Genomic DNA, 7,289 nt, shown 5'->3' on the forward strand with positions numbered 1-7,289 from the left:
TGGAGCCTCTACTTCTCAGGTCCAACCATGCTGTGTCCAGCGGTCCCAGGACTGCCCAGCAGGGCAGGCTGGCACTCTGTGGCCCCGGGTGACTTCAGTACCACCTGTGAGCCCAGAATGGCCCAGGTGTTTTTTAAAGCTGGTTAATGAAAACCCTCAGCAGGAGGGTGAGGAGACCTGGGAGGCCCACGCGGCCCTTTGTGGAAAACACTGCCTGCACCTCCCCAGGACCCCACGAGACCCTGGTCGACATTGATTGAGCCAAACTTTCCTCCTTCCGCCAGAACCTCGCTCTCGCCTTCGGGATCACACAGCCTGCGTGACTTGGGACCTCCTTCTCGGCTTCTCCAAATGGCTTGGGTGGGTCTCTCCCCGTGTCACTGCTCCCGTGCTGGGTGTTCCTCCCCAGGCCTCGCCCCAGGGGCTTCTCTGGCCCGTGCAGGGGCAGGGAGGGCTGGCCTGCGTGACCTGGGAATGTGGTCACAAGAGACACTGCGCCCTGCTCCCTCTGTCACTCAGGGCCTGCAGGGGCCTCAGGGTACCTGCCTGTGAGCAGCCACCTCGGAGGCAGATCCACTAGCCCAGAGCAGCCTTGGGATGACAGGAGCCTCCGCAGACTTGGCTGGGAGCCTGAGGGGGATCCCTGCTACCACTGATCCTGAATTTGTGACCCAGGGGGAATTGTGAGATAGTAAATGCTTGTTGTTCAAGCTGGAGTTTGCAGGCAACAGTAATAGATAACTCAGATGTCACCTCATATTTCCATCGTCTCTTTCACACTTTCCCTCTTGCTGTCAAATCCTTCCCAATGAGTCCTGGGCTAATTGGCTGTCAAGCTGGGAGGTTTTTTGTTCCATTTTGAAAATGTCAAAACCAAGGCTGAGGCTCTGGCACAGATGGCCCAGGTGGTGCCACATGGCCTAGAAGTCTGGGCTCTCTCCCCTCTTTGAACCGCCTTAAAATCTCCTGTCCTGGAGCTGGCCTTGCCTGAGCGCAGCTCATGGTCCAGGGCAGTCAACCCTGGAGATTTACATGGCCTCCCCCGAGACCTCCTTTTCACCTGTTCTCATGTATATTTGATTGGTTTGTACTGAGATTTCTTCCAGAGCGAGATCAGGTGTTCTGCTTGCGTGCACAGTCTGGGTATTCGCTAAGACTCTTGGGGACTGATGGCCAGTCACTGTTAAGAGGAGCAGCTGGAAATGCAACAGGGTGAGGCAGCTTCTGGAGACCCATGGTCTCTTTCTAACCACTGGCAACCTCACTGTTCCCCCTTCTTCATCTGTAAAGAGGAGGCTAGTGTCTGAGTGCTAAAGGAGATGCTGTGGACTGGGGGCATAGCTCACTGGTGGAACAGAATGTTACCTTGTTACTAGTTGGGTTGGGGGTTGCACCGAGGGCCTTGTGCATGGTGGTATGTGCTCTACCACTGAGCTATACCCACAACTCAGCAATTCTCAAAAATTGGTGAGGCATGGTGGTGCATGCCTACCTAGAGTCCAGCTACTGGGGAGGCTGAGGCAGGAGGATCGCTGGAACCCAGGAGATCAAGGCCAACCTGGGCAACACAGCAAGACCCCTGCCACAAAAGCAAATGTTGAAAAAACCTATCTTAACCATAACAAACTAAGCGGGGGATATCTTCATATCCTAAAGCTTACTTTCTTATTGGTAAATAATATAACAAATTTGGAATAGTTCGGTTAAGTTGGAATAAAATTGTTAATGAAACTTTTATGATTCCTACTAAGAGTTAACCACACTGTAAGAGTCAGGCAGTGAAGAGTATGGGCCCAGTAAACCTGGCGCATTTATGCAGCCGCCTCCTGACAGGCACTGAGCCCTGTGCATCTGCACATCTCTTTGTTAATGGAAGGAGACAGGGGTGCAGGCCCCCACCCAGGGCTCCCAAGCTGGAACAGCCTCTGGGAGAGTGAGCCAGGGAAGCTAGGTGGTGAGTCAGGGTCCTGAGAGAAAACTCCGTGTTTCTGAGTAGTGCTTGAGCTGCTTCTGGCTCTTCCCTTAGCCAGCTCAGGGCTGCAGTGACTCGGTGTAGAACTGTCCCTGACCGCTGTACCCCCTGGGCCGGGGGCTGTCAGCACACTGCCAGGTGCTCTGACATCCTGATGGACCCATCTTTGTGTTTCTCACTTATTCCCATCTTGAACGTGCTGTTAACTCACTCTGCACTTACTGAGCACCTGCTTCATGCCAGCCATTTCTTTCAGAAACTGGGATACATAGAACAGGGAAGAAATGTGGCTGAGATTCTTGTTTTCATGGAACAATGAAGTGGGATATGGGGTGCTAAGAGCCGAGGGGGAAACACACAGGCCCACGTACAGCGGGGAGAGAATGTCACGAGCAAGTCAAGGATGGGAGCAAAGTAAGTGAGGGTGGAACTTGCAAGTGTTTGACCTCTTGGAAGATGGCACTGTGCAGGGAAGAAGGTGCACCTTGTCCATTCAGCACTGAGAGCGCCCATCAGCAGAGGCTGAGGACCATTCTTGTGGGGAATATCTTCATATCCTAAAGCTTACTTTCCTATTGGTAAACAAATTTGGAATAGTGCAGTTATGTTGGCCCAACTGGAATAAAATCGTTAATGAAACTTTTATGATTCCTACTAAGAGTGCAGGAAGGAGGCCACATCAGCTCTGAACATCAGCTGTGGAGAGGCATCAGGCAGGGCTGGAGGGTGCAGCACTGAGGGCCAGCCACCTCACTGGGGACGTCATTGACTCCAGCCAGCAGGACAGGGAACATTGGCAGCTATGCCGATTTGCCTGGATGTTTGTTTCCAAAAATGGTGTTTGTGTTGCCATGTACAACAAGTAAGTGAAAATAGCCTGCTCATGTCGTGGCCCCCGCCACCACCTGCTTCTCTTTATATCTCCAACAGGAAGTAGGCAGCACAGCATGGGTCACAGAGACTGAGCCTCTGCTTCTGCCTCAAGCTGCAGATAAACCAAGCCCAGTTTGCACTTTTTCCTGCTTCCAGGTTGCTGGGAGCCATTAGCCAAGTAAGTATGACAATTTCCTTGCCAGCGTACCCCATGTTGCAGTGACATTGAATGTACTTAACCTTGCTCAAGGACCAAGGCAGATTAGGGTGTTCCCGGTTTTAAGATAATCTTGTTTAGGGCGTTCCCAGTTTAGGTTCCAGGTTTAAGGTTTAAGATTATTCCTGCTGGGAATAGGGCGTATCCTGTTGCCTGAGTTCCCCTTGAGTTCTCACGGGATTCAGACAGTATATTTTGGAGATAGAAGCCCAGTGGAGGTGAATTTGGGCAGAGAACGTGGATTTGGGAAGAGAACGTGGATTTCCCCAGAACGTGATTGTAGACGGCTGGTGTGAGTTCGGGAATAAAGAGTTGCTGTTTGAATCTACAAGCTGTGTGGTGGCTCGTGATTGTGTGCCCAGCCAGACTGCGGCATTTGTGCCCAGCCAGACTGCGGCACCAGGTAATGTTCACAACCAGCTTGTCTTCAGACAGAGAGGTACTACTTAAAGCCAGGCACTGTGGCACATGCCTCTGATCCCAGTGACCCGAGAGGCTGAGGCAGAGAGGATCACGAGTTTGAGGCCAGCCAGACTTTATCTAACTTTATATAAAAAAGAAAGGGCTAGAGGTGTATCTCTGTGATAGAGCTCTTGCTGGGCATTTCATGGGGCCCTGTATTCAATCTCCAACACTGTGCAAAAAAAAAAAAAAAAGAAAGACAGACTGCTTAGAATCAGCCATGCTGCACTTGGTGGTTGTGAAGGCTGGCGGGGGCTCCACAGACTCCTCTCCACTTCTAATCATAGCAGGTCAGGTTTTAACTGCAGTTGCTGTTTGGTGCGTGCATGGTCCTGGTAGTTTAACACAGTAGCTCCAGTATCTCTTTGGGTGAAAAGTGACATAGTGACTGTCTAGGCTAACATTCTTTGTTTTATAAATTGAAGAAACAAGCTGGGCACAGTGGTGCACACCTGTAATCCCAGCACCTCCAGAGGCTGAGACAGGAGGATCGCTAGTTCAAAGCCAGCCTCAGCAAAAGTGAGGCACTAAGCAACTCAGTGAGACCCTGTCTCTAAATAAAATACAAAATAGGGCTGGGATTGTGGCTCAGTGGTTCAGTGTCCCTGGTTCCCATAAATAAAAAAGTAGATAAATAGGTAGATAGATAAATAAATAGAAGAAACATATCCATAAGTGTTCAGGAGCCTTCGTGAGCTGAGCAGGAGCAGTTTCCTTAGTACCATTTCTGATCTGTGAGAACCGGGTGCTCATGAAGACTCTCCTTTGCTAGCTAGGCTTTTCTTTTTTTCCCTTCAGTATCAGGATGGAAGCTCTTGGGTCCTGCAAGGGCCTTTTTGCTAGAGATGCCACCTGGGAGTGGAGAGGGCTCCACCGCCTACAAGGAAGCTTCAGCCACTGCTGGACCTGGGGGACCCCTTGGACCAGATAACCCCTGGCACTTGTCCACCATGCGCTCTGTGCAGTCAACTCCCCAAGGGACCTTGAGTGGGAGCCAGGGGTCCTAGAGCTTCATCTAAAGTTGCGCTTCCTTGGGTGGTGAGTAGGAGACTGGGAATGGTCGACCTGCAAGGCAGCCTTTTCAGGCTGCCCCACAGGCCTACGGGGCTTGGTCGTTACTTTTCAACAACTGCGAACACGCAGTCAGCACCGGGAAGACTGCAGAAACTCCGAAGGTTTTGTCTCCTATTAACAGCTTCCCTGCAACCAGCACCAAAGACGTTGATGTAACGATCCCTCCGCTCTCCATCCGGCCCTGGCGGATCTAAGGGAAAGACAGACTGGTCTGGGGCACTGGGCCATGCTGGGCTTCAAAGGACCATTGTGGTGCAGTGACACTGAAACTGAATGTCTTCAGGACAGCACATCAGGATTCACTCCCACACAGCCAGCACCGCTCACAGGCATCCTGCAGCCCCAGGAGCCAAGAGAGCTGTACCTGAACGCAGTCAGTTTACAGAGCACTAGCCTCCAGTTTGGTCTTTCAAATCAGAGAGGAACAAAAGTAAATCTAGGTTGCAAACTTGACAAACATTAGCATTTACTAAAAAAAGTACTTTGAGAACTACTGCTTCCTACTAAAAATCAATACAAAATCATCTCTGTTCAAGCAAACTTAAGGAAGATTAAATCAACTTAAAAATGCTTTGGAAAAAGCCTTAGATTGAATTTTTAACAAGAGGAGCTCATTAGTATTTGGAGGGCATGGTTTGTTCAGAAGCACTGCATCATTTGCTCAAAGATGTCCAAAACATTAGGAAAAAAAAAAATCACCCCTCACAGAGTGCCGCAGTCTGGCTGGGCACAAATGCCGCAGTCTGGCTGGGCACACAATCACGAGCCACCACACAACTTGTAGATTCAAACAGCAACTCTTTATTCCCGAGCTCACACCAGCCGTCTACAATCACGTTCTGGGGAAATCCACGTTCTCTTCCCAAATCCACGTTCTCTGCCCAAATCCCCCTCCACTGGGCTTCTCTCTCCAAAAATATACTGTCTGAATCCCGTGAGAACTCAAGGGGAACTCAGGCAGCAGGATACGCCCTATTCCCAGCAGGAATAATCTTAAACCTTAAACCTGGAACCTAAACTGGGAACGCCCTAAACAAGATTATCTTAAAACCGGGAACACCCTAATCTGCCTTGGTCCTTGAGCAAGGTCACTTACATTCAATGTCACTGCAACATGTCAGCAACATGGGGTACGCTGGCAAGGAAATTGTCATACCTACTTGGCTAATGGCTCCCAGCATCTCCCCCCTTCTGATTAATTAAACAACAAGCAATGTGGCTTAAGGACCGTGCCTGGTAGGTTGTCCAATTCAACATATGGTTCTTACCCGTCATCGGAAAACTGACCTTTAGGCGTCAGCCTCCTGTCTTAGGTTGATACCACTGCAATTGGATCACACCCGTCACTGACTACCGGTCCAGCATAAGCCATTGGCCCCCAAATTTTAGACCATCACTAGCAGAAGGGAGGAGGATACAGAAATGCCACGACACCAAGCCAATTGACGGCTCCTTGGGAAAAATTGCATCACTGGTGACACCATCAGCAAAGATATGCCACCATTACCACAATTCGCTGCACCAAACAATAGTTACATAGTCCAGGCAAGTTCTGCAAGCAGTTCAAAGCAGAGGAATCTATCAATATGTCCATTTCCTCCCAAAATCCGTTTCCTCCCAAAGTAAGTTGACTCTTTGATTGAGCATTACTTGTTGAGTTCTTCACTGGCACTGGGATGGAGATAGGAATTCTGGCAATGATGCTAAAGAGACATTATCCTGAAAAGAATTATTAAATATAATGAAAAGGAAAGGTGAAAGTAAACAGATCTGTTAACCTACTTTAAAAACAATGCTTAACAGCCTTTTACCTAATTTAAACTAGTAAACAAACAGATCTGTTAACCACCTTTAAAAACAATCCTTAACAGCTGTTTACATAATTTAAATTAAACCATTTAAATCACGTGAATAAAAAAATAATAATAATTCGGATCCATTTTTTCATGAGCGCTCCTCATATAAGAAATATGGACATACGCACATACAGACATACAACACAAAACACAAGAGTGTACACAAACGTACAACACATAAGAAAATAGTAAAGGCCTTGTAGCTTTACCTGGGTGAAATCTCCATTGCAATGTTTAAAAACTCCACAGTCAAAAAATAAAACTGATCAGAAAAACATTAACCTAGGTTTGTATGAGCTCAAAAAATAAAAATAGAACCTTATGATGTGGAAAAATGCAATAATAAAATAGCTATTGAAAAAAGCATCCTGGTTAATCACTGTCGCAGATGTAAGAATGGCCAAGCTGGAGTTCTGGATATCAGCTGTTATGGATTTGAGTCAAATCATCTTCTTTTCGATCTGTAGAAACTGTTTTAGTTAATCTCTCTGGAATCCAAATGGGCTGCTGTTCTCCCTGTGGAAAAACACAAACAGACCCCCGACTCCAGACAATCACTGGGTCAGGACCTTTCCATTGTCCTGTTAGAATATCTTTCCAAAGTACTTTAGGCTTATGTACATTTTTTGGATACATATGCCTTTCCGCAGCACTAAGTCCTGAAGAATCCAAATTTAAAAAGTTTAGAGTAAAAAGCGTTATTTTAAGTTTATCTTTGGGGGATATATACCCCCTTCCAATTCCCTCTTTTTGCTTTAATAAGTATGTTTTAATAGTTTGATGAGCTCTTTCAACTATGCCTTGTCCCTGTGGATTGTATGGGATTCCTGTTACA

This window comes from Marmota monax, unplaced genomic scaffold, assembly GCF_021218885.2.
Source record: "Marmota monax isolate L192 unplaced genomic scaffold, Marmota_monax_Labrador192_F-V1.1 WCK01_AAM20220418_F8-fsc00254, whole genome shotgun sequence".
Lineage (NCBI taxonomy): Eukaryota > Metazoa > Chordata > Mammalia > Rodentia > Sciuridae > Marmota > Marmota monax.